The 26,408-nt window shown below is 36.1% G+C and overlaps 5 non-coding genes across 5 annotated transcripts; 1 reads left to right on the top strand and 4 right to left on the bottom strand.

Moving 5' to 3' along the window:
• Window positions 1-7,431: 7,431 nt before the first annotated feature.
• Window positions 7,432-7,505, bottom strand: TRNAT-AGU (transfer RNA threonine (anticodon AGU)). Its single transcript has one exon. It is a non-coding gene; the product is annotated as a tRNA-Thr (tRNA).
• A 5,368-nt stretch (window positions 7,506-12,873) lies between these two features.
• On the top strand, window positions 12,874-12,980 carry LOC148800714 (small nucleolar RNA R71). The gene has a single exon (XR_016071075.1). It is a non-coding gene; the product is annotated as a small nucleolar RNA R71 (small nucleolar RNA).
• A 1,978-nt stretch (window positions 12,981-14,958) lies between these two features.
• TRNAT-AGU (transfer RNA threonine (anticodon AGU)) lies at window positions 14,959-15,032 on the bottom strand. Its single transcript has one exon. It is a non-coding gene; the product is annotated as a tRNA-Thr (tRNA).
• Window positions 15,033-21,834: 6,802 nt separating this feature from the next.
• On the bottom strand, window positions 21,835-21,908 carry TRNAT-AGU (transfer RNA threonine (anticodon AGU)). Its single transcript has one exon. It is a non-coding gene; the product is annotated as a tRNA-Thr (tRNA).
• Window positions 21,909-26,053: 4,145 nt separating this feature from the next.
• Window positions 26,054-26,127, bottom strand: TRNAT-AGU (transfer RNA threonine (anticodon AGU)). Its single transcript has one exon. It is a non-coding gene; the product is annotated as a tRNA-Thr (tRNA).
• Window positions 26,128-26,408: the final 281 nt, after the last annotated feature.

The following is a 26,408-nucleotide window of genomic DNA, read 5'->3' as shown; positions in this document are numbered from 1 at the left end:
TCCCCAAAATTACAGTTACTGGCTCTTCAATCAAAAATCTCGGTTCTACTGTATTTCTGAACTTTCTGAACCTAAGTACGATTAATAAATGCCCATTTTGATCCAAATAAAAATGAATCAAATTTGGATCTAGGTTGCAATCCATTTGCAACACTTGGAATTAACTAAAATCATATACAATATTGATATGCGTCATATGGAAAAGTAAAAAGCCTAGAAGTTTGGAACCCTAGCTAATTGTTAATAATAAGGAATTAAATATTAAAAATGTTTATAAAAATATTTATTAATTAGGAGAGTTTTAGATGAGGTGCTTTCTTTTCACAATATGATCCCTAAAAGTTGGTTCACGGTGTTCTTTTGTTGTTATTTTTTTTTATTCTGGTTAAAAAATCAGCTATTACTTATTAGGATTGGTATTCGACCAGTTTATGGGTCCGGCTTCAGGCTTTGGAATGGATCCATTTAAATTTTGACCAATGTTAAATCCAAACCCAGTCTATGAATAGTTGTAATTAACATTTGCATTATAGGGAAATGATAAAGAAACACAAAACTCAAAAGAGAATTCTTAGAGTTGTTAAATAAAAGATTCCACTCTTAAGGTTCCGTTTGTTTGCAATATAAATGTCTAACCATGGTATTTACGTACCCCGGTTCACGTTCGCGAATGTTTGTTTGATTTGTAAAATAGTAATGATTAACAGATCAAACAAGTATTTTCTGACACTTTTGTACTCTAAGAAGGGAGAATTATTGTACCTATTTTTTGGATAGAATTTTGTGTTCTTCGATAATTAACTTTTTGAGTAAAGTTAAGGCATTAGAGCATATGATAGTTGGAGCTTTTAATGATGGGACCACACTTTGCACTGATTTCAATCAAAGGAGATGACTGCAAAAACGGTTTAAAATGTGAACTGTATTTGCACTCATGAACCGAAAAAAGGGTAGATATGTAGTGTACATATTTGCATTTGCATTGTAACCAAATGCAGCCTAAGGCTCATGTTTGAAAGAGCACAAATATAAACAAAACAATACACAATATAAGGTTTTGCACTCTACATTTTTATATTTTGTACACCTTCCAAACTAAGCTTAATTAACTTTCTTAGGAAATAACATTGGCATGGCCCTTGATGAGCCGACCCCACATACTTATTAGTTGAGTCCAATAAGAATAAATAGTTGGTGGAGAGAGAGACCCTGCCCTAGACTAGGGAACCCTCAATATATCATATCTATGATTGCAATATACCTATACTAATGAGTAAGGAAGTAGTTCTTATACTTATCGCATTGAGTGAGGCTTTTCAAATAGTATAACTATGTTTTAATTATCAATTAATCCTCAAGCATCCCAATCAAATTGCTTTTCCTATTTGTATGCACTCGGCATGGTCAACACACGTTCAAATAGGGAAAACACCCGATAGGTACTCTGTATTTTAGGCCGAGTCTCAATTTAGTACCCAAACTTTAAAACACAACAATCTAGTACGCGAACTTTCATTTTACGACAATCTAGTATCCGACGTTAACCAGCTGTTAAGTGGCATTCAAAAAGACAAAAATGCCCTTCAAGTGTCATCTAATTTTCTTTATCAACCATCTGGTAAAATCAGACCGGCAGTGCCGCCTATTCATCGTCTCATCTCTTGTCACTCTCTCTCCCCTCTCCCTTTTTAAACTACATGATGGGCCAAACAAATGCTACTCAGAAGAAAAATAAGCACCCATCGTCACAAGAAGAAGAAGAAGAAGAAGAAGAAGAAGAAGAAGAAGAAGAAGGAAGATATGGTTAGTAGATTCCATCATACCCTTTCCTTCTCAGGTCCCAATCCTATCTAGCCATCGCCACGGGAGAAATCCTACCACAATAGATCCACCAGTTTCCCCTGCAGAGCTCACCACCCTCTCATCTCCCTGCTTAAGGACACCATCAATGATCTCAAAACCTGGGTATCATCCAATCCTCATCCCCTCTCCCACGACTTGAATCACCTCCGGAGCATCCATGACTCACATGACAATTTCCTCTAGCTCCCTCGACTTAGGATTCACTTTACCGGCGACCTGATTGAGTCGAAAAGCTCCTTGAAGATTTCCTCTACTTCGTTGACGCTTATAGCATCTTGCAAGCAGCTCTCATGGCTTTCAAGGAGCAGCACTTTGCAGCGCAGGTGTATGTTAGAAGGAGAGATAATTCCAATATCGTGTCTTACATCAAGGTTCATAAGAGTATGGACAAGGAGATGTCCAAACTTGTATCTTTCGTCTAATGCATCCGGAGGAGGATGAGGTCTTCGGTGATGCCTTGGTTGCTACCTTATCAGATGTCGATGTTGAGCTAGCTGGAGTCTTTAGGGACGTCAATGACGTCACTATATCTTGACGACTGTGAAACATATTCTACGTTATCTCAAAGGTACCATTGATTTTGGGCCCTTCTTTGCTGCTAATTCTCCTGGATCTTTAGTCAAATTTTCAGATGCTAATGGGGTAGGCTGCATTGATGACTATTGGTCTACTGGTAGTTATGGTATTTTCCTTAGTTCTCACTTGATCTCTTGGAGTGCTATGAAATAGCCCACCATTACCAGTTCCAGCATGGAAGTCCAGTTTCGTTCGTCAGCTAAAACCACAATTGAAGTGCCATGGCTTCAGTCTCTCTTACGAGATTTAGGCGTTCATCAGTGATGTGTGCACAATTTACATATAAATTCTGGTGTTTATGCATGGTTTTGGTGCTGATTTGTGTGAATTCTTACCCCAATTGAGCTTGATTTCAAGAAATTTCCGAAGGGGACAAGTCTAGGGAAAAAGAGCATGAAACCATTCTAAAGAAGGCCAAATTGAAGGTGATACAGCCCAGTTGGGAGCAAGGCCCAGCCAAAAGGTCAAAGGAGGGCTATTTGGCCCTTAAAGCCCATGCAGCACTCTTTGGGAAAGCGCAAAGAGAGAGCCCAGCCGCAGCCTTCCAAGGGAGCCTATTCGGCCCAACAAGGAGGAGGCCCATTTGCAGCTCAAGTGCAGCCCAAAAGAAGATAGGGGTGGCAATTTCTAGAAGGATCAATAGAAGCTAAAGGCGCCAAACTTTCTTGATGAGAGAAAGGGGCTGAAGAGAAGGCTATAAAAGGAGAAGAGGAAGAGGGGAAAAGGGGTCAAAAAACCTTTTGGGGCGAATTCTTTTTGGGGAGAAGAGAAAGATAGGCACAAGAGAGGAGAAGAAAGGAGAAGATTCAAGAATATTCAAGAGAAGAAGCTGATTTCGAATTTGGAGAAGAAGCCATTGGAAGAGATCAATCTAGGTTGTCTTCTTCCTTGATTTCTGCACTAGTGGTAATCGAATTCAGCTAGGGCTTTCATGTTTATTTCCTCCATTAATTCAATCTTTCTTGCTGTAATTGAATGATGTTTCATGTAATTTCAGATCTGTAATTAGTTCTCTAGGGTTATTCGAATGGATTAGATTCAATTTTGATGTTCCTTGATTATAAATTTAATTGTTAGAACTGCTAGCCGAATTGATCTTAATCTTTGTAATGTCTAAATTGATTGAGAAAGAATTTAGGCAATCTCAATTCTGTTTGGCCAAACTATTTTTCTTTTTTGGAGTTTTTAGATTGCTTGAGAAAGAGTCTAGAAATTCGGATATGCTAATCAAGAACCGAATTGAGTGCAAGGTTAGAGATAACTTGCAAAATTCGATTGATGATCATTCAATTTGAAATGATGCCTTAGAATTTCTAGATCTTAATGCATACATGGGGATTAGATTCTTGCTAGAGATAGATGAATCATCGCTCATGCATAGAATGAACTTGCACTTGAGAGAGGCTGTTCATTGCCTTGGGGTTTCACCAAACCAAGGCTGAATTCTAATCTAATCGAATGACCTAGAGAACTAATTGCTGAAGCAATTCTGTGCATAGTTAGCTTATCTTTTCAATTGCATGAAAGGTGTTTGATCAAATTTGTTAGAGCTAGTTTGTTAGATAGGAACTTAGTTTTTGATTAGGTTAGCATTTTGGTTAATCAGATAATAGATGGCTGATATATTACTAATAGTTGCTGTATAAGTGCTCGTGGGAACGATACTCTATTCATCACTTTATTACTTGTGCGGCTAGTGCACTTGGTAGTGTAGCAATTACGCATCAAGTTTTTGGCACCGTTGCCGGGGACTTATTGAAGCAATATTAGGAACTATTAGCCACTATTAATCTAATCTCTAACTCTATGCATTGTAGTTCAGATTTATGTGCATTAACCTTTATTGCAGATCTAGGTAATTTTTTTTTTCAATTGCTGAATTGCTTCATCTTTGATTGTTGTTTTAGACTTAGTAGTGTAGCTGCATTTTAGTTCTGCATATTTTATAAAAATAGTGTGGTTCAAATCTGTATACATTACTATCATTACTGAAATCAGAATTCAGATCTGAGCACACAAAGATAAAAAAACTAATATAGCTGTTCTAGTTCAGTAGTGTAATTGATAGATGTAGATCTAGTTCTATACATTACAGTTCAGATCTGCACACACTAACCGACATTACTAATTTAGGTAATCTCTTTCTTCTTGCCGAATGCTTCTAATTCTATACTAGGTAATCTGATTTTCTTTTTTCTGTATATTAGGTTCAGATCTGTAGATAGAGTAACTTCCCTTGTTGATAGAAGTAGTTACATTACTAATTTAGGTAATCTCTTTCTTCTTGCCGAATGCTTCTAATTCTGTGTACTAGGTAATCTGTTTTTTTTTTTTGCTTATTGTTAATTGCCTTTATCTTAGTTTGTTGTTCTAGTTTCAGTAGTGTAGCTAGTTTCAGTAGTTTCAGATTTCTTTCTCCTTGCCGAATGCATCTATCTTAGGTTGCTGTTCTTGTTTCTGTAGAATGTAGCTTCTTGATTCTATTGGTTATTTTGCTGATTTGGTAGATTTCAGATCTGTGTTTTGTAGGAAGAACTCTTTAGCTTGCTGTTATAGTTTTCATTTCTGATTTGATAGATTTCTGACTTGATAGATTTCTGATTTGTTGTAGGATTCAGATTTGTATATAGTAACCTTCATTACTGATATCAGTAGTTTTTTTTCCCTATTGCTGATTTGCTTAGTTTTTAGTTGCTGTTCTAGTCTTGGTAGTGTAGCTGAATTTTAGTTATGTATATGTTATAAAAAATGGTGTAGTTCAAATCTGTATACATTAACTGTCATTGCTGAAATCAGAAATCAGATCTGTGCACACATAAAAAAAAATTAGCTGATTATTGTTTTCGGTAGAGTGTAGTTTCTTGATACTATAGGTTACTTTGCTGATTTGAGAATTCAGACCTGTGCTTTGTAGGTAGAACTCAATAGGTTGTTGTTATAGATTTCAAATCTGAGTTGATAGATTGCTGATTTGATAGAATTCTTTAGGTTGCTTGTCTTGTTAGTATTGGTTGCTGTTCTCTAGGTTACTTGGCTGCTTTGATACAAGTAGTTTTATTTCCCATTGTTAAATTGCTTAGTCTTAGGTTGCTGTTCTAGTTTCAGTAGTGTAGCTGATTTTTAGTTCTGTATATTTTATAAAAATCTTATAGTTTAGATCTATGTGCATTGACCTTCATTGCTGAAATCAGAAATCTGAAATCCTTAGGCTGCTGTTCTTGTTTTGGCAGTGTGCAGTCTTCTTGTTTTGATAGGGTACTTCTCTGATTTCAATCTTGTAAATCAGATTTCAGATCTGTCTATATTAGCTTTCAGCTTGCTGATTGTTCTTTTTCTTGAGGTTTTTCTTTTTAGGTAGATTGTTGTTCCCTTTGTTTGGTAGATTGCCGCTATATTAGTGTTTAACAGTCTCTATTTCTTAGGATTACTGATTTTTTGTTGGATTGCTTTCTTTGATTAGTGTACTTTAGTTTCTTTAGTACTTTGACAGAGGAGATGGCAGCAACCAACTATCAATGACATTCCGAAAGAGCACAAGTTAGAAGGCAGCAAGGTCTTCACAATGTGGACACATATACAACTATATCTGCGCAAATAGGTGCAATCAGCAAGAAGCACATTGAAGTGGATTTTGATTTTCCGCACGATCATATTCTTCACAATAATATGGTGGTCCGATATATCCCTGCTGATAATCAATTGGCTGATGAGTTTAGGAAATCCCTTTCTGCAGTTTGGTTTGACTTCCTACAGTCCAAGCTTCATGTGATTCCATTCCAGTTTTGCTTAAGGGGCATATATAGGAAATCTATTGGTTGGAAAGTGTAACAAAGGAAAAATTAAAAGATGGTGACTATACAATAATGCAAGTTTCCAATAGTAAGGAAAGAGATATACATGGTAACTCTACAAAAGTGCAAGTTGCCAAAGGAGGCTCTCACTCAAGTTAAAAAATATCTGAATTAGGAAGAAAAGCATTTAAGAAACATTATACATAGTTTACTGCCTATTCTCTTATTACTTTCCATTACAATTTCATTCTTTTGTGTATATATAATGTACCCAAAACATCTTGGTTGACGTATACAAGAAATACATATTCTTATATTATTTATAATTGCTCTTGTTCTTTCTTTAAGTCTTTAAGTTGCATTATTCCGACTGTCTTCAATGCATCCCCTAAACAGGGCTTGAGTCCCTTCGAATCTTCATTGCTGATTGGCAAGAGAGAAGATAAACTCAAACACTTAACCAATTTGATTTCTCTAGCAAACAAGAGAAATGCAAACTTCTTAGTCGTTTGAGATGCACTAGAAAATCAGCTTCAGTGTTTTTTCTTTAACAACTCCAATATGGGTGGTATGGTCATTATAGATTAAAAAATACTCAAAACCAGAAATTACTTGGTCAATTGATCAGTTGTCCGAGATTCGAAAACCTAGAAGAAAAAAAAAATTGTGATTCTTGCGCTCATCCACAACAGATTATGAGCTTTCGTTCTCAAGCAAACGTTTTATTACCGAGAGAAGGGGTGTCAATTGACCGGTTTTGTATGGTCAATTATAATTATTGGAATGGGTCAATCCAAAATAAATTGGTCCAATATTCTTATTGGTCTGAATTGGATCTAAGTCAAATTTCTAATAATCTGATCATGATGCCAAACATTTGTCCAATTTGAAACCAATCAAAACTAAAGCCAACATTAAATCACTTTTATGAAACTACTTTTATAAAACTAATTTTACGAGAAGAACTTTTAAGAAAGTATTTTTATGAAAACACTATTATAAAAGCAATTTTACAAAAGCACTTTAATAAAAACATTTTTACAAAAATACTATTATAAAAGTACTTTTACAATACCACTTTAATAAAAGCATTTTTGAAAAAATACTATTACGAAAACACTTTTATAAAAGTAACTTGTTACTTGCAATGAATCTAATAAGGTATATGGTAGTAAAAAGAAATAAATCAAAAATATATTAATGCTTCCATTGAGATTTGAACTCAAGACCTCCCGCTTACTAAACGGGTGCTCTAACCAACTGAGCTATGAAAGCAATCCCTTGTTTAGAAATCCCTTTATAAAATCTTTGATCTTTAACAAAGGCGGCCAATTGGCCATAATGTCTGTTATTTATATTACTGTATAAATTTATTTTAAGGACAAAATATTGGATCATGGAGCATAAGGCCCAGAACCGATCTTTAGCCCTAGAACCTGCTATTTGTCCAATATTATGAAGATGAAAAGTGAGAACCCACAATTCAATGGGGGCCCTATGAAAATTAAACAGACCAAAACACGGCTAATATTTCCATCCAAAGCTTTGTGTTTATCTGGTTAATATCTTATGCAATATTTGTAATGAAGTATTCCACCGAAAAAAAGGAAAACAGAAATGAGGCCCTCAAACTGTCATTAGAAGAGTAGAAACTAAGGTCATAATTGTAATGAGGTCCCCAAAATTACAGTTACTGGCTCTCCAATCACCAAGCTCGATTCCACTGTATTTCTGAACTAAACTGAACCTAAGTACGATGAATAAATGCCCATTCTGATCCAAATAAAAATGAACCAAATTTGGATCTATGTTGCAATTCATTTGCAACACTTGGAATTAACTAAAATCAGAAAGAATATTGATCTGCGCCATATGGAAAAGTGAAAATCCTAGAAGTTTGGGACCCTAGCTAATTGTCAATAATAAGGAATTAAATATTAAGAATACAATATATATTAATTAGGAGAGTTTAAGATGAGGTGCTTTCTTTTAACAATATGATCCCTAAAAGCTGGTTCACTATGTTCTTTCTTGTTATTTTTTTTTATTCTGGTTAAAAAGTCAGCTATTACTTATTAGCATTGGTATTCGACCTGTTTACAGGTCAGGCTTTAGGCTTTGGAATGAATCCATTGAAATTTTGACAAATGTTAAATCCAAACCCCATCTATGAATAGTTGTAATTAATATTCGCATTATAGGGAAATGATAAAGAAATGCAAAACTCAAAAGAGAATTCTTAGAGTTGTTAAATAAAAGATTCCACTCTTAAGGCTCCGTTTGTTTGCGATATAAACGTCGAACCATGGTATTTATGTACCCCTGTTCACGTTTGCGAACATTTGATTGATTTGTAAAAAAGTAATGATTAACAGATCAAACAAGTATTTTCTGACACTTTTGTACTCTGAGAAGGGAGAATTATTGTACCTATGTTTTGGATAGAATTTTGTGTTCTTCGATAATTAACTTTTTGAGCAAAGTTAAGGCATTAGAGCCTATGATAGTTAGAGCTTTTAATGATGGGAACCCTCAACATATCATATCTTTGAATGCAACAAACCTATACTAATGAGTAAGCAAGTTATACTTTATCACATTGAGTGTGGCTTTTCAAATAGTATAGCTATGTTTTAATTATCAATTAATCCTCAAGCATCCCAATCAAATTGCTTTTCCTATTTGTGTGCACTTGGCATTGTCAACACACTTTCAAATAGGAAAAATTCCCAATAGGTACCCTATATTTTAGGCATCCCCTCTCCCACGGCTTGAATCACCTCTAGAGCATCAATGACTCACTCGACGATTTCCTCTAGCTCCCTCGACTTAGGATTCACTCTGCCAGTGACCTGATTGAGTTGACAAGCTCCTCGAAGATTTCCTCTGCTTGATTGATGCTTATAGCATCTTCCAAGCAGATCTCATGGCTTTCAAGGAGCAGCACTTCGCAGTGCAGGTGGATGTTAGAAGGAGAGATAATTCCAATATCGCATCTTACATCAAGGTTCATAAGTGGATGGAAAAGGAGATGTCCAAACTTGTATCTTTCGTCTGATGCATCGGGAGGAGGAGGAGGTCTTCTGTGGTGCCACTGGCAGCTTCCTTATCGGATGTCGATGTTGAGCTAGCTGGAGTCTTTAGGGACGTCAATGACGTCACTATATCTAGACAACTGGAATACGTATTCTAAGTTGTCTTAATGGTACCATTGATTTTGGTCCCTTCTTTGCAGCTAATTCTCCTGGATCTTTAGTCAAATGTTCAGATGCTGATGGGGTAGGCTGCACTGATGACTATTGGTCTACTGGCAGTTATGGTATTTTCCTTGGTTCTCACTTGATCTCTTGGAGTGTTAAGAAATAGCTCACCATTGCCAGTTCCAGCATGGGTGTCCAGTTTCGTTCCTCAGCTAAAGCCTCAATTAAGGTGCCATGGCTTCATTTTCTCTTACGAGATTTGAGCGTTCATTAGTCTTCTCCACCTGTTCCCTTCCGTGATAACATTGGTGCTACATAACTGGCTGCACACTCAGTTTATTATGCTCGTACGAAGCACTTCTTCGCAAAAATATGGTGGTCTGATATATCCCTACTGATAATCAATTGGCTGATGTGTTTAGCAAATCCGTTTCTGCAGTTTGGTTTAACTTCCTACAGTCCAAGCTTCATGTGATTCCAACCCAGTTTCGCTTATGGGGGCATATTAAGGAAACCTATTGGTTGGAATGTGTAACAGAGGAAAGCTTTGAAGATGGTGACTCTACAATCAAGCAAGTTTCCAATAGAAATGAAAGAGATATATATGGAAACTCTACGAAAGTGCAAGTTGCCAAAGGAGGCTCTTACTCAAGTTTAGAAATAGCTGAATTAGGAAGAAAAGCATTTAAGAAACATTATACATAGTTAGCTGCCTATTCTCTTCTTGCTTTCCATTACAATTTCATTCTTTTGTGTATATATAATGTACCCAAAACATCTTGGTTGACATATACAAGAAATACATATTCTTACATTATTTATAGTTGCTCTTGTTCTTTGTTTAAGTCTTTAAGTTGCATTATTCCGACTGTCTTCATTGCATCCCCTAAACAGGGCTTAAGTCCCTTTGAATATTCGTTACTGATCGGCATGAGAGAAGATGATTCGTATTTGCTACACTAGGTAGTGCACTAGCCGCTCAAGTAATAAAGTGATGAATAGAGTATCATTCCCACAAGGACTTATACAGAAACTACTAGTAATATATCAGCCCTTTATTATCTGATTAACCAAAATGTTAACCTAATCAAAACTGAATTCCTAATTAACAAACTATCTCTAGCAAATTGGATCAAACACCTTTCATGCAGTTGAGAAGACAAGCTATATGTGAACAGATTTGGTTCAACAATTAATTCTCTAGGTCATTCGATTGGATTGGGATTCAGCCTTGGTTTGGTGAAACCCCAATGTTATGGACAGCCTCTCTCGAGTGCATGCTCAATCTATGCATGAGTGATGTTTCTTATATTTCTATAAAGAATCTAATCCTCATGCATGCATTAAGATCAAGAGTTCTAGGGCATCATTGCAGAATTGAATGAAGACCAACCAAATTGTACAAGTTATCTCTAACCTTATATTCAATTCGGTTCTTGGGCATCATTGCAGTGCGGTTGGCTCCGAAGTGGCCTCCCGCTTCTTTATCATGACAGTACCAAAGCACTGACTACATCTCCTCCTCGGGGACACACATCCTTATGATCTGATATGCACATAGCTTATACAAAAATGGATCCTCCCACAAATAATGTTTCACATCAGAGAAGAATTTCTTCTTCTGTTGATATGAACTGTTGGGGGGGATAACATGTTCAGCAAGGTAATCTGCAAAATCAGCATACCAAGGTGATGAATTTACCTAAATGGAGTAGAGCTGTTCATCCGGAACTCCTCTCGGATGGTGCTGATTGTCTTCTCCTCTAAATCCACATTATCTAACCAGGAAAGATGATCAACAGCTAGGTTCTCGGTGCCCTTCTTGTCACGTATCTCAACATCAAATTCTTGCAACAAGAGGATCCACCTAATCAGCCTCGGTTTTGGATCCTTCTTGGCGAGTGATCTGTATACACAATAACTTTGGACAAAATCAGATATGAACGAAATTTATCAAAAGCAAAGATTACCGCTAGTAGTTCATTTTTATCGTGGTGTAATTCTGCTGGGCACCATTCAAGGTTCTGCTAGCATAGTAGATCGGCTGAAAGTGTTTGTTCAATCTTTGTCCTAAAATAGATCCTACGGCTGAATCACTCGCATCACACATCAGCTCAAAAGGAAGTGTCCAATCTGGTGCTATCATGATGGGTGCAGTGACATCAACTAGAAAGATGAATTTATCTACTTTAGCAAGCACATCTTCTATGATTCCCCTAGGATGCTTTATGGATCTATCAGCTAATTGCAATGTAACTCTAGTTGGTTGGGGTTCACCCAATCCTAGTTTCTTAAAAACCAAATATGGCATCAAGTTTATGCTAGCTCCTAGATCACATAATGCCTTTTCAATTTTCAAACTGCCTATAATGCAAGGGATAGTGAAACTCCCTGGATCCTTCAGTTTCTGGGGCAGCTTGTTAAGAAGGATTGCCGAGCAGTCTTCATTGAGTGCAACAGTAGCCACATCTCCCAATTTCCTTTTATTTGCCAATATCTCCTTCAAGAACTTTGCATAGTGTGGCACCTGGGCTAAAGCATCAGCAAAACGGATATTAATATGTAAGCTTTTAAACACTTCAAGAAACTTACCGAATTCTTTTTCCAATTTGTGTTGCTTCAGCCTATTCGGAAAGGGTACTTGTGGCTGTTGGTTTCTCTCCTTCTTCGGTTCAGATTGCTCATCCTCCATCCTTTTGGTTTCAAGGGTTGCATTTGCCTTGTTTTCAGCCCTTGCCTTCTTCTCTACTTCTGGCAGCTCCTTACCACTTCTCAAAGTGATAGCCTGCACTTTCTCCCTTGGGTTCACTTCAGTATTGCTGGATAGAGTGCCTGGTACTCTTGCTGAAATCATTTGTGCCAACTGCCCGACTTGATTCTCCAAGTTCTTTATTGATGCTTCTTGGTTCTGAAATCTTATTTCAGCACTAGCTATGAACTTGGTTATCAGCTCCTCTAGGTTAGATTTCTTCTCTGGCTAATTGAAGTTTTGGGGGAAAGGCTTCGACATATTCTGATTTGGGCGTGACTGATTCGGGTGGCCCCTCCATCCGGGGTTAAAGGCACGAGGGTATTGATTTCCTTGTTGTGTTGGAAAGTTGCCAACGAAGTCTATCTGCTCGGGGGACTGCATAAACTAATTGCCAACTTGACATTCAGTGTTGATATGACCTCCCCCACACCAATCACAAGTCACGGACTGAACATGCATGGCTGCCATCTACATTTCATCTATCTTTTTGCTGAGTGCACCTATTTGTGCAGATAGAGCTGTATAGGTGTCGACATTATAAAGGCCTTGCTGCCGCCTAACTTGTGCTCTCTCAGAGTGCCATTGATAGTTGTTTGCAGCCATCTCCTCTATGAGTGCATGGGAAACTTCAGGGGTCTTGTTGGCTTCGGTCAGCCCATTATAGAAGGTTTGCACTTGCAGCCATATGGGAAGTCCATGATGAGGGACCTTCCTTAACAGCTCCTTGTAACGCTCCCATGACTCATAGAATGATTCTCCATCTTGCTAACAGAAAGTGGTGATGTCATTCCTCATCTTTGCTGTCTTGGATGGGGGAAAATATTTGGAGAGGAATCGGCTAGCCATTTCATCCCATGTTGCTATAGATCCAACCGGCAAAGAATTTAGCCAAGTCTTGGCTTTGTCTTTCAATGAAAATGGGAATAACGTAAGCCTAATAGCATCATCACTCACCCCAGTATGCTTGAAAGTATCACAAATTTCCAAGAAATTGGCTATGTGAGTGTTCAGGTCTTCATGAGCCATGCCATGAAGACCAACCAAATTGTACGAGTTATCTCTAACCTTGTATTCAATTCGGTTCTTGATTAGCATATCCGAATTTCTAAACTCTTTCTCAAGCAATCTAGAAACTCCAAGAATTAAGAACAGTTCGACAAAACAGAAATCAGATTGTCTAAATTCTTCATCAAGCAATTCGGACAGTCCAACATACAAATTCAATTCGGCTAGCTATTCTAACAATTAAAATCCTAATCAAGAAACATCAAGATTGAATCTACTCCAATCGAATAACCCTAGAGAACTAATTACAGATCTAAAATTACTTGAAACATGATTCAATTACAACAAGAAAGAAGAATCAAGTGAGAAAATATCATGAAACCCTAGCTGAGATCATTTACCATTTGCGCAAAATTCAAGGAAGAAGATAACCTAGATTGATCTACTCCAATGGCTTCTTCTCCAAATTCGGATTCAACACCTCTTCTTCTCTTGAATTTTCTTGAATCTCCCCCAAAAGGATTTCGAACCAAAGGAGTGTGAACCCTTTTTCCCTCTTTCCCTTCTCCTTTTATATCTTTCTCTTTAGCCCCTTTCTCTCTTCTAGAAAGTTTGCCGCCTTTAAGCTCCTTGGGCTGCACTTTGGGCTGTTCTTGAGCTGTACATGGGCCTCCCTCTTGCTGGACCGAATGGGCTCCCTTGGAGAGATTCGGCTAGGCTCTCTCCTTGGTTTCCCCCATGGAGTACTGCCTAGGCTTCATGGGCTGAATAGCCCTCCTTAGGCTTCTTGGTTGGGCCTTTCTCCCAGCTGGGCTGAATTGCCTCCACTTGGCCTCTTTTCCATGGTTTTATGTTATCTTTCCCCTAAGTTGGTCTCCCTTGATAATTTCCTGAATCCAAGCTAAATTGATGTAAGCATTTACACAAATCAGCATCAAAACCATGCATGAACATCAGAATTTATGTGTAATTTGCACACACATCAAAAGATAAACTTAAACACATAACCAATTTTATTTCTCAAGCAAACAAGAGAAATGCATAGTTCTTTGTCATTAGAGATGCACCAGAAAATCAGCTTCAGTGTTTTTTCTTTAACAACTCCAATATGGGTGGTATGGTCATTATAGATTAAAAAATACTCAAAACCAAAAATTACTTGGTCAATTGATCAGTTGTCCAAGATTCGAAAACCTAGAAGAAAAAAAATTGTGATTCTTGTGCTCGTCCACAGTAGATTCTGAGCTCTCATTCTCAAGCAGACGTTTTATTACCGAGAGAAGGGGTGTCAATTGACCGATTTTGTATGGTCGATTATAATTATTGGATTGGGTCAATCCAAAATAAATTGGTCCAATATTCTTATTGGTTTGAATTGGATCTAAGTCAAATTTGTAATAATCTGATCATGAGGCCAAACCTTTGTCCAATTTGAAACCAATCAAAACTGAAGCCGACATTAAATCACTTTTATGAAAGTACTTTTATGAAAACACTTTTATAAAATTAATTTTATGAGAACTTTTAAGAAAGTATTTTTATGAAAACACTATTATAAAAGTAGTTTTACAAAAACACTTTATTAAAAGCATTTTTACAAAAATACTATTAGAAATGAATTTTTATAAAAGTACTTTTACAAAACCACTTTATTAAATGCATTTTTGCAAAAATACTATTACGAAAACACTTTTATAAAAGTAACTTGTTACTTGCAATGAAATTAATCAGGTATGTGGTAGTAAAAGGAAATAAATCAAAAATATATTAATGCTTCCATTGTGATTCGAACTCAAGACCTCCCGCTTACTAAACGGGTGCTCTAACCAACTGAGCTATGAAAGCAATCCCTTGTTTAGAAATCCTTTTATAAAATCTATGATCTTTACCAAAGGCTACCAATTGGCCATAATGTCTGTTACCTGTAGTACTGTATCAATTTATTTTAAGGAAAAATATTGGATCATGGAGCATAAGGCCCAGAACTGATCTTTAGCCCTAGAACCTGCAATTTGTCCAATATTATGAAGATGAAAAGTGAAAACCCACAATTCAATGGGGGCCCTTTGAAAATTAAACGAACCAAAACATGACTAATATTTCCATCCAAAGCTTTGTGTTTATCTGGTTAACATCTTATGCAATATCTGTAATGAAGTATTCCACCGAAAAAAAAAGAAAACAGAAATGAGGTCCTCAAACTGTCATTAGAAGAGTAGAAACTGAGGTTATAATTGTAATGAGGTCCCCAAAATTACAGTTACTGGCTCTCCAATCACCAAGCTCGATTCCACTGTATTTCTGAACTTTCTGAACCTAAGTACGATTAATAAATGCCCATTTTGATCCATATAAAAATGATTCAAATTTGGATCTAGGTTGCAATCCATTTGAAACACTTGGAATTAACTAAAATCATATACAATATTGATCTGCGTCATATAGAAAAGTAAAAAGCATATAAGATTGGGACCCTAGCTAATTGTCAATAATAAGGAATTAAATATTAAGAATGTTTATAAAAATATATATATTAATTAGGAGAGTTTAAGATGAGGTTCTTTCTTTTAACAATATGATCCCTAAAAGCTGGTTCATGGTATTCTTTCTTGTTTTTTTTTTTTTTATTTTGGTTAAAAAATCAGCTATTACTTATTAGGATTGGTATTCGACCAGTTTACGGGTTAAGCTTCAGGCTTTGGAATGGATCCATTTACATTTTGACCAATGTTAAATCCAAATCCCGTCTATGAATAGTTGTAATTAACATTCGCATTATAGGGAAATGATAAAGAAAGGGAAAACTCAAAAGAGAATTCTTAGAGTTGTTAAATAAAAGATTCCACTCTTAAGGCTTTGTTTGGTTGCGATATAAACGTCGAACCATGGTATTTATGCACCCTGGTTCACGTTTGCGAATGCTTGATTGATAAGAGAGCATTGTAGTACCTAAGATTTATGTTACTTTTGTACTCTGAGAAGAGAGCATTATAGTACCTATTTTTTGGAAACAATTTTGTGTTCTTTGTTAATTTACTTTTTGAGCAAAGTTAAGGCATTAGAGCATATGATAATTAGAGCTTTTAATGATGGGACCACACTTTGCACCAATTTCAAACAAAGAAGATGACTGCAAAAACGGTTTAAAATGTGAACCATATTTGCATTCATGAACCGAATAAAGGGTAAATATGTAGTGTAGATATTTGCATTTGCTTTGTAACCAAACACAGCCTAAGGTTCAAGTTGGAATGAGCACAAATATAAACAAAATAATACACAGTATAAGGTTTTGCACTTTACATTTTTATATTTTGTACTCCTTCCAAACTGAGCTTAATTAACTTTCTTAGGAAATAACATTGGCCTGGCCCTTGAAAGCCGACCCCACATACTTATTAGTTGAGTCCAATAAGAATAAATAGTTGGTAGAGAGAGACCCTGCTCTAGACTAGGGAACCCTCAACATATCATATCTATGATTGCAATATAGCTATACTAATGAGTAAGGAAGCAATTCTTATACTTATCACATTGAGTGTGGCTTTTCAAATAGTATAGCTATTTTTTAATTATCAATTAATCCTCAAGCATCCCAATCAAATTGCTTTACCTATTTGTATGCACTCGGCATTGTCAGTACACTTTTAAATAGGGAAAATTCCCGATAGGTACCTTGTATTTTAGGTCGAGTCTTAATTTAGTACCCAAACATTAAAACACGACAACTAGTACACGAACTTTCATTTTACGACAATCTAGTACCCGACGTTAACCTGCTGTTAAGTGGCATTCAAAAAGACAAAAATGCCCTTCAAGTGTCATATAGATTTCTTTATCAACCATCTGGTAAAATCAGACCGGAGTGCTACCTATTCATCGTATCATCTCTCCTCACTCTCTCTCCCTTCTCCCTTTTTAAACTCCATGATGGGCCAAACAAATGCAACTCAGAAGAAAAATAAGCATACATCATCACAAGAAGAAGAAGGAAGATATGGTTTGTAGATTCCGTCATACTCTTTCCTTCTCATGTCCCAATCCTATCTATCCATCACCACGGGAGAAATCCTATCACAACAGATCCACCAGTTTCCCCTACAGAGCACACCACCCTCCCATCTCCCTGCTCAAGGACACCATCTATGATCTCAGAACATGGGTATCATCCAATCCCCATCCCCTCTCCCACGGCTTGAATCACCTCCAAAGCATACATGACTCACTCGACGATTTCCTCTAGCTCCCTCAACTCAGGATTCACTCTACCGGCGACCTGATTGAGTCAACAAGCTCCTCGAAGATTTCCTCTGCTTCGTTGACGCTTATAGCATCTTCCAAGCAGCTCTCATGGATTTGAAGGAGCTGCACTTCGCAGTGTAGGTGGATGTTAGGAGAGATAATTCCAATATCGTGTCTTACATCAAGGTTCATAAGAGGATGGACTAGGAGATGTCCAAACATGTATCTTTCGTCTGATGCATCAGGAGGAGGAAGAGGTCTTCGGTGATGCCACTGGCTGCTTCCTTATCGGATGTTGATGTTGAGCTAGCTGGAGTCTTTAGGGATGTCAATGACGTTATTATATCTAGACGACTGTGAAACGTATTCTACGTTATCTCAAAGGTACCATTGATTTTGGGCCCTTCTTTGTTGCTAATTCTCCTAGATCTTTAGTCAAATTTTTAGATGCTGATGGGGTAGGCTGCACTGATGACTATTGGTCTACTAGCAGTTATGGAATTTTCCTTGGTTCTCACTTAATCTCTTGGAGTGCTAAGAAATAGCCCACCATTGCCAGTTACAGCATGGGATGCCAATTTTGTTCCTCAGCTAAAACCACAATCGAAGTGTCGTGGCTTCAATTTCTCTTATGAGATTTGGGCGTTCAACAGTCCTCTCCACCTGTTCCCTTTTGTGATAACATTGGTGCTACATAGCTGGCTTACTTATTCAGTTTTTTATGCTCGTATGAAGCACATTGAAGTGGGTTTTCATATTCCACACGATCATATTCTTCGCAAAAATATGGTGGTCCGATATATCCCTACTGATAATCATTTGGCTGACGTGTTTAGCAAATCCTTTTCTGTAGTTTGGTTTGACTTCCTACAGTCCAAGCTTCATGTGATTCCAGCCCAGTTTCACTTAAGGGGGCGTATTAAGGAAAGCTATTGGTTGGAAAGTGTAACAAATTGGTCCAATATTCTAATTGTTCTAAATTGGATCTAAGTCAAAATTCTAATAATCTGATCATGAGGCCAAACCTTTGTCCAATTAGAAACCAATCAAAACTGAAGCCAACATTAAATCACTTTTATGAAAGTACTTTTACGAAAACACTATTATAAAAAAAGTTTTACAAAAGCACTTTAATAAAAGAATTTTTACAAAAATACTATTAGAAAAGCATTTTTATAAAAGTACTTTTACAGAACCACTTTAATAAAAGAATTTTCGCAAAAATACTATTACGAAAACACTTTTATAAAAGTAACTTGTTACTTGCAATGAAATTAATTACATACATGGTAGTAAAAGGAAACAAATAAAAAATATATTAATGCTTCCATTGAGATTCGAACTCAAGACCTCCCGCTTACTAAACGGTTGCTCTAATCAACCTAGCTTTGAAAGCAATCCCTTGTGTACAAATCGCTTTATAAAATCTTTGATCATTACCAAAGGCGGCCAATTGGCCACAATGTCTACTATCTGGTTAATATCTTATGTCTGCTATAAAATCTTTGTTCATGGAGCATAAGGCCCAGAACCGATCTTTAGCCCTAGAACCTGCTATCTGTCCAATATTATGAAGATGAAAAGTGAAAACCCACAATTCAATGGGGGCCCTTTAAAAATTAAACGGACCAAAACACAGCTAATATTTCCATCCAAAGCTTTGTGTTTATCTGGTTAATATCTTACGCAATATCTGTAATAAAGTATTCCAACGAAAAAAAAGAACACAAAAATGAGGTCCTCAAACTATCGTTAGAAGAGTAGAAACTGAGGTCATAATTGTAATGAGGTCCCCAAAATTACAGTTACTGGCTCTCAAATCACCAAGCTCGATTCCATTGTATTTCTGAACTTTCTAAACCTAAGTACGATTAATAAATGCCCATTTTGATCCAAATAAAACTGAATCAAATTTGGATCTAGGTTGCAATCCATTCGCAACACTTGGAATTAACTAAAATCATATACAATATTGATCTACGTCATATGGAAAAGTAAAAAGCCTAGAAGTTTGGAACCCTAGCTAATTATCAATAATAAGGAATTAAATATTAAGAATTGTTATAAAAAAATATATTAATTAGGAGAGTTTAAGATGAGGTGCTTTCTTTTAACAATATGATCCCTAAAAGCTGGTTCACGGTGTTCTTTCTTGTTATATTTTTTATTCTGGTAAAAAAATCAGCTATTACTTATTAGCATTGGTATTCAACCTGTTTACGGGTCAGGCTTCAACCTTTGGATTGTATCCATTTAAATTTTGACAAATGTTAAATCCAAACCCCATCTATGAATAGTTGTAATTAATATTCACATCCATTTAAATTTTGACAAACCCCATCCATTTAAATCCAAACCCCATCCATTTAAATTTTGACAAAATTTTGACAAATTTTGTATATAGTAACCTTCATTACTGATATCAGTAGTTTTTTTTCCCTATTGCTGATTTGCTTAGTTTTTAGTTGCTGTTCTAGTCTTGGTAGTGTAGCTGAATTTTAGTTATGTATATGTTATAAAAAATGGTGTAGTTCAAATCTGTATACATTAACTGTCATTGCTGAAATCAGAAATCAGATCTGTGCACACATAAAAAAAAATTAGCTGATTATTGTTTTCGGTAGAGTGTAGTTTCTTGATACTATAGGTTACTTTGCTGATTTGAGAATTCAGACCTGTGCTTTGTAGGTAGAACTCAATAGGTTGTTGTTATAGATTTCAAATCTTAGTTGATAGATTGCTGATTTGATAGAATTCTTTAGGTTGCTTGTCTTGTTAGTATTGGTTGCTGTTCTCTAGGTTACTTGGCTGCTTTGATACAAGTAGTTTTATTTCCCATTGTTAAATTGCTTAGTCTTAGGTTGCTGTTCTAGTTTCAGTAGTGTAGCTGATTTTTAGTTCTGTATATTTTATAAAAATCTTATAGTTTAGATCTATGTGCATTGACCTTCATTGCTGAAATCAGAAATCTGAAAGCCTTAGGCTGCTGTTCTTGTTTTGGCAGTGTGCAGTCTTCTTGTTTTGATAGGGTACTTCTCTGATTTCAATCTTGTAAATCAGATTTCAGATCTGTCTATATTAGCTTTCAGCTTGCTGATTGTTCTTTTTCTTGAGGTTTTTCTTTTTAGGTAGATTGTTGTTCCCTTTGTTTGGTAGATTGCCGCTATATTAGTGTTTAACAGTCTCTATTTCTTAGGATTACTGATTTTTTGTTGGATTGCTTTCTTTGATTAGTGTACTTTAGTTTCTTTAGTACTTTGATAGAGGAGATGGCAGCAACCAACTATCAATGGCATTCCGAAAGAGCACAAGTTAGAAGGCAGCAAGGTCTTCACAATATGGACACATATACAGCTATATCTGTGCAAATAGGTGCAATCAGCAAGAAGCACATTGAAGTGGATTTTGATTTTCCACACGATCATATTCTTCGCAAAAATATGGTGGTCCGATATATCCCTACTGATAATCAATTGGCTGATGTGTTTAGCAAATCCCTTTCTTATATTATTTATAATTGCTCTTGTTCTTTCTTTAAGTCTTTAAGTTGCGTTATTCCGACTGTCTTCAATGCATCCCCTAAACAGGGCTTAAGTCCCTTTGAATCTTCATTGCTGACCGGTAAGAGAGAAGATAAACTCAAACACTTAACCAATTTGATTTCTCTAGCAAACAACAAAAATGCAAACTTCTTTGTCGTTAGAGATGCACCAGAAAATCAGCTTCAGTGTTTTTTCTTTAACAACTCCAGTATGGGTGGTATGGTCATTATAGATTAAAAAATACTCAAAACCAGAAATTACTTGGTCAATTGATCAGTTGTCCGAGATTCGAAAACCTAGAAGAAAAAAAAAATGTGATTCTTGCGCTCATCCACAGCAGATTCTGAGCTTTCGTTCTCAAGCAAACGTTTTATTACCGAGAGAAGGGGTGTCAATTGACCGGTTTTGTATGGTCAATTATAATTATTGGATTGGGTCAATCCAAAATAAATTGGTCCAATATTCTTATTGGTCTGAATTGGATCTAAGTCAAATTTCTAATAATCTGATCATGATGCCAAACATTTGTCCAATTTGAAACCAATCAAAACTGAAGCCAACATTAAATCACTTTTATGAAACTACTTTTATAAAATTAATTTTACGAGAAGAACTTTTAAGAAAGTATTTTTATGAAAACACTATTATAAAAGCACTTTTACAAAAGCACTTTAATAAAAGCATTTTTACAAAAATACTATTATAAAAGCATTTTTATAAAAGTACTTTTACAAAACCACTTTAATAAAAGCATTTTTGCAAAAATACTACTTGGAAAACATTTTTATAAAAGTAACTTGTTACTTGCAATAAAATTAATAAGGTATATGATAGTAAAAAGAAATAAATCAAAAATATATTACTGCTTCCATTGAGATTTGAACTCAAGACCTCCCGCTTACTAAGCGGGTGCTCTAACCAACTGAGCTATGAAAGCAATCCCTTGTTTAGAAATCCCTTTATAAAATCTTTGATCTTTACCAAAGGCGGCCAATTGGCCATAATGTCTGTTATCTGTATTACTGTATAAATTTATTTTAAGGACAAAATATTGGATCATGGAGCATAAGGCCCAAAACTGATCTTTAGCCCTAGAACAAGCTATTTGTCCAATATTATGAAGATGAAAAGTGAGAACCCACAATTCAATGGGGGCCCTTTGAAAATTAAACGGACCAAAACACGACTAATATTATCCAAAGCTTTGTGTTTATCTAGTTAATATCTTATGGAATATCTGTAATGAAGTATTCCACCGAAAAAAAAGAAAACAGAAATGAGGCCCTCAAACTGTCGTTAGAAGAGTAGAAACTGAGGTCATAATTGTAATGAGGTCCCCAAAATTATAGTTACTGGCTCTCCAATCACCAAGCTCGATTCCGCTATATTTCTGAACTTTACTGAACCTAAGTACGATGAATAAATGCCCATTCTGATCCAAATAAAAATGAACCAAATTTGGATCTATGTTGCAATCCATTTGCAACACTTGGAATTAACTAAAATCAGAAAGAATATTGATCTGCGTCATATGGAAAAGTGAAAAGCCTAGAAGTTTGGGACCCTAGCTAATTGTCAATAATAAGGAATTAAATATTAAGAATGTTTATAAAAATATATATTAATTAGGTGAGTTTAAGATGAGGTGCTTTCTTTTAACAATATGATCCCTAAAAGCTGGTTCACGGTGTTATTTCTTGTTATTTTTTTTATTCTGGTTAAAAAGTCAGCTATTACTTATTAGCAATGGTATTCGACCTATTTACGGGTCAGGATTCAGGCTTTGGATTGGATCCATTGAAATTTTGACAAATGTTAAATCCAAACCCCATCTATGAATAGTTATAATTAATATTGGCATTATAGGGAAATGATAAAGAAATGCAAAACTCAAAAGAGAATTCTTAGAGTTGTTAAATAAAAAATTCCACTCTTAAGGCTCCGTTTGTTTGCGATATAAATGTCGAACAATGGTATTTACGTACCCCGGTTCACATTTGCGAACATTTGTTTGATTTGTAAAAAAGTAATGATTAACAGATCAAACAAGTATTTTCTGACACTTTTGTACTCTGAGAAGGGAGAATTATTGTACCTATGTTTTGGATAGAATTTTGTGTTCTTCGATAATTAACTTTTTTAGCAAAGTTATGGCAATAGAGCCTATGATAGTTAGAGCTTTTAATGATGGGAACCCTCAACATATCATATCAATGATTGCAATATACCTATACTAATGAGTAAGCAAGCAGTTATTATCCTTATCACATTGAGTGTGGCTTTTCAAATAGTATAGCTATGTTTTAATTATCAATTAATCCTCAAGCATCCCAATCAAATTGCTTTTCCTATTTGTGTGCACTTGGCATTGTCAACACAGTTTCAAATAGGGAAAATTCCCAATAGGTACCCTATATTTTAGGCCGACTCTCAATTTAGTACCCAAACTTTATAACGCAACAATTTTGTATGCAAATTTTCGTTTTACAACAACCTAGTACCCGACGTTAACCAGCCGTTAAGTGGCATTCAAAAAGACAAAAATGCCCTTCAAGTGTCATCTAATTTTCATTATCAACCATCTGTTAAAATCAGACCGGAAGTGCCGCCTATTCATCGTCTCATCTCTCTTCACTCTCTCTCCCCTCTCCCTTTTTAAACTCCATGATGCGCCAAACAAATGCAACTTAGAAGAAAAATAAACATCCATCGTCACAAGAAGAAGAAGATGAAGAAGAAGAAGAAAGATATGGTTAGTAGATTCCGTCATAACCTTTCCTTCTCATGTCCCAATCCTATCTAGCCATCGCCCTAGGAGAAATCCTACCACAACAGATCCACCAGTTTCCCCTGCAGAGCACACCACCCTCTCATCTCCCTGCTCACGGACACCATCAATGATCTCCAAACCTCGGTATCCTCCAATCCCCATCCCCTCTCCCACGGCTTGAATCACCTCCAGAGCGTCAATGACTAACTAGACGATTTCCTCTAGCTCCCTCGACTCTGGATTCACTCTGCCGGCGACCTGATTGAGTCGACAAGCTCCTCGAAGATTTCCTCTGCTTCATTGACGCTTATAGCATCTTCCAAGCAGCTCTCATGGATTTCAAGGAAAATCACTTCGCAGTGCAGGTGGATGTTAGAAGGAGAGATAATTCCAATATCGCGTTTTACATCAAGGTTCATAAGAGGATGGAAAAGGAGATGTCCAAACTTGTATCTTTCGTCTGATGCATCGGGAGGAGGAGGAGGTCTTCTGTCTTGCCACTGGCTACTTCCTTATCGGATGTCGATGTTGAGCTAGCTGGAGTCTTTAGGGACGTCAATGACGTCACTATATCTAGACGACTGGGAAACGTATTCTAAGTTATCGCAAAGGTACCATTGATTTTGTCCCTTCTTTGCTGCTAATTCTCCTAGATCTTTAGTCAAATCTTCGGATGCTAATGGGGTAGGCTGCACTGATGACTATTGGTCTACTGGCAGTTATGGTATTTTCCTTGGTTCTCACTTGATCTCTTGGAGTGTTAAGAAATATCCCACCATTGCCAGTTCCAGCATGGATGTCCAGTTTCGTTCCTCAGCTAAAACCACAATTGAAGTGCCATGGCTTCAGTTTCTCTTACGAGATTTGGACGTTGATCAGTCCTCTCCACTTGTTCCCTTCTGTGATAACATTGGTGCTACATAACTGGCTGCGCACTCAGTTTATTATGCTCGTACAAAGCACTTCTTCGCAAAAATATGGTGGTCCGATATATCCCTACTAATAACCAATTGGCTGATGTGTTTAGCAAATCCGTTTCTGCAGTTTGGTTTAACTTCCTACAGTCCAAGCTTCCTGTGATTCCAACCCAGTTTCGCTTATGGGGGCGTATTAAGGAAACCTATTGGTTGGAAAGTGTAACAGAGGAAATCTTTGAAGATGGTGACTCTACTATAAAGCAAGTTTCCAAAAGAAAGGAAAGAGATATACATGGTAACTCTACGAATGTGCAAGTTGCCAAAGGAGGCTCTCACTCAAGTTTAGAAATAGCTGAATTAGGAAGAAAAGCATTTAAGAAACATTATACATAGTTAACTGCCTATTCTCTTCAAGCTTTCCATTACAAAATCATTCTTTTGTATATATATAATGTACCCAAAACATCTTGGTTGACATATACAAGAAATACATATTCTTATATTATTTATAATTGCTCTTGTTCTTTCTTTAAGTCTTTAAGTTGCGTTATTCCGACTGTCTTCAATGCATCCCTTAAACAGTGCTTAAGTCCCTACGAATCTTCATTGCTGATCGGCAAGAGAGAAGATAAACTCAAACACTTAACCAATTTGATTTCTCTAGCAAACAAGAGAAATGCAAACTTCTTAGTCGTTAGAGATGCACCAGAAAATCAGCTTCAGTGTTTTTTCTTTAACAAGTCCAATATGGGTGGTATGGTCATTATAGATTAAAAAATACTCAAAACCAGAGATTACTTGGTCAATTGATCAGTTGTGATCAGTTATCCGAGATTCGAAAACCTAGAAGAAAAAAAAATTGTGATTCTTGCGCTCATCCACAACAGATTCTGAGCTTTCGTTCTCAAGCAAACGTTTTATTACCGAGAGAAGGGGTGTCAATTGACCGGTTTTGTATGGTCAATTATAATTATTGGATTGGGTCAATCCAAAATAAATTGGTCCAATATTCTTATTGGTCTGAATTGGATCTAAGTTAAATTTCTAATAATCTGATCATGATCCCAAACATTTGTCCAATTTGAAACTAGTCAAAACTGAAGCCAACATTAAATCACTTTTATGAAACTACTTTTATAAAATTAATTTTACGAGAAGAACTTTTAAGAAAGTATTTTTACTAAAACACTATTATAAAAGCACTTTAATAAAAGCATTTTTACAAAAATACTATTATAAAAGCATTTTTATAAAAGTACTTTTACAAAACCACTTTAAAAAAAGCACTTTTGCAAAAAACTATGATGAAAACACTTTTATAAAAGTGACTTGTTACTTGCAATGAAATTAATAAGGTATATGGTAGTAAAAAGAAATAAATCAAAAGTATATTAATGCTTCCATTGAGATTCGAACTCAAGACCTCCCGCTTACTAAACGGGTGCTCTAACCAACTGAGCTATGAAAGCAATCCCTTGTTTAGAAATCCCTTTATAAAATCTTTGATCTTTACCAAAGGCGGCCAATTGGCCACAATGTCTGTTATCTGTATTACTGTATAAATTTATTTTAAGGACAAAATATTGGATCATGGTGCATAAGGCCCAGAACCGATTTTTAGCCCTAGAACCTGCTATTTGTCCTATATTATGAAGATGAAAAGTGAGAACCCACAATTCAATGGGGGCCCTTTGAAAATTAAACAGACTAAAACATGGCTAATATTTCCATCCAAAGCTTTGTGTTTATC

This window comes from Nelumbo nucifera, chromosome 4, assembly GCF_055504915.1.
Source record: "Nelumbo nucifera cultivar China Antique chromosome 4, China Antique-T2T, whole genome shotgun sequence".
Taxonomy (NCBI): domain Eukaryota; kingdom Viridiplantae; phylum Streptophyta; class Magnoliopsida; order Proteales; family Nelumbonaceae; genus Nelumbo; species Nelumbo nucifera.
The sequence above is the reverse complement of the archived record's forward strand: the minus strand, read 5'-3'. Positions and strand labels throughout refer to the sequence as shown.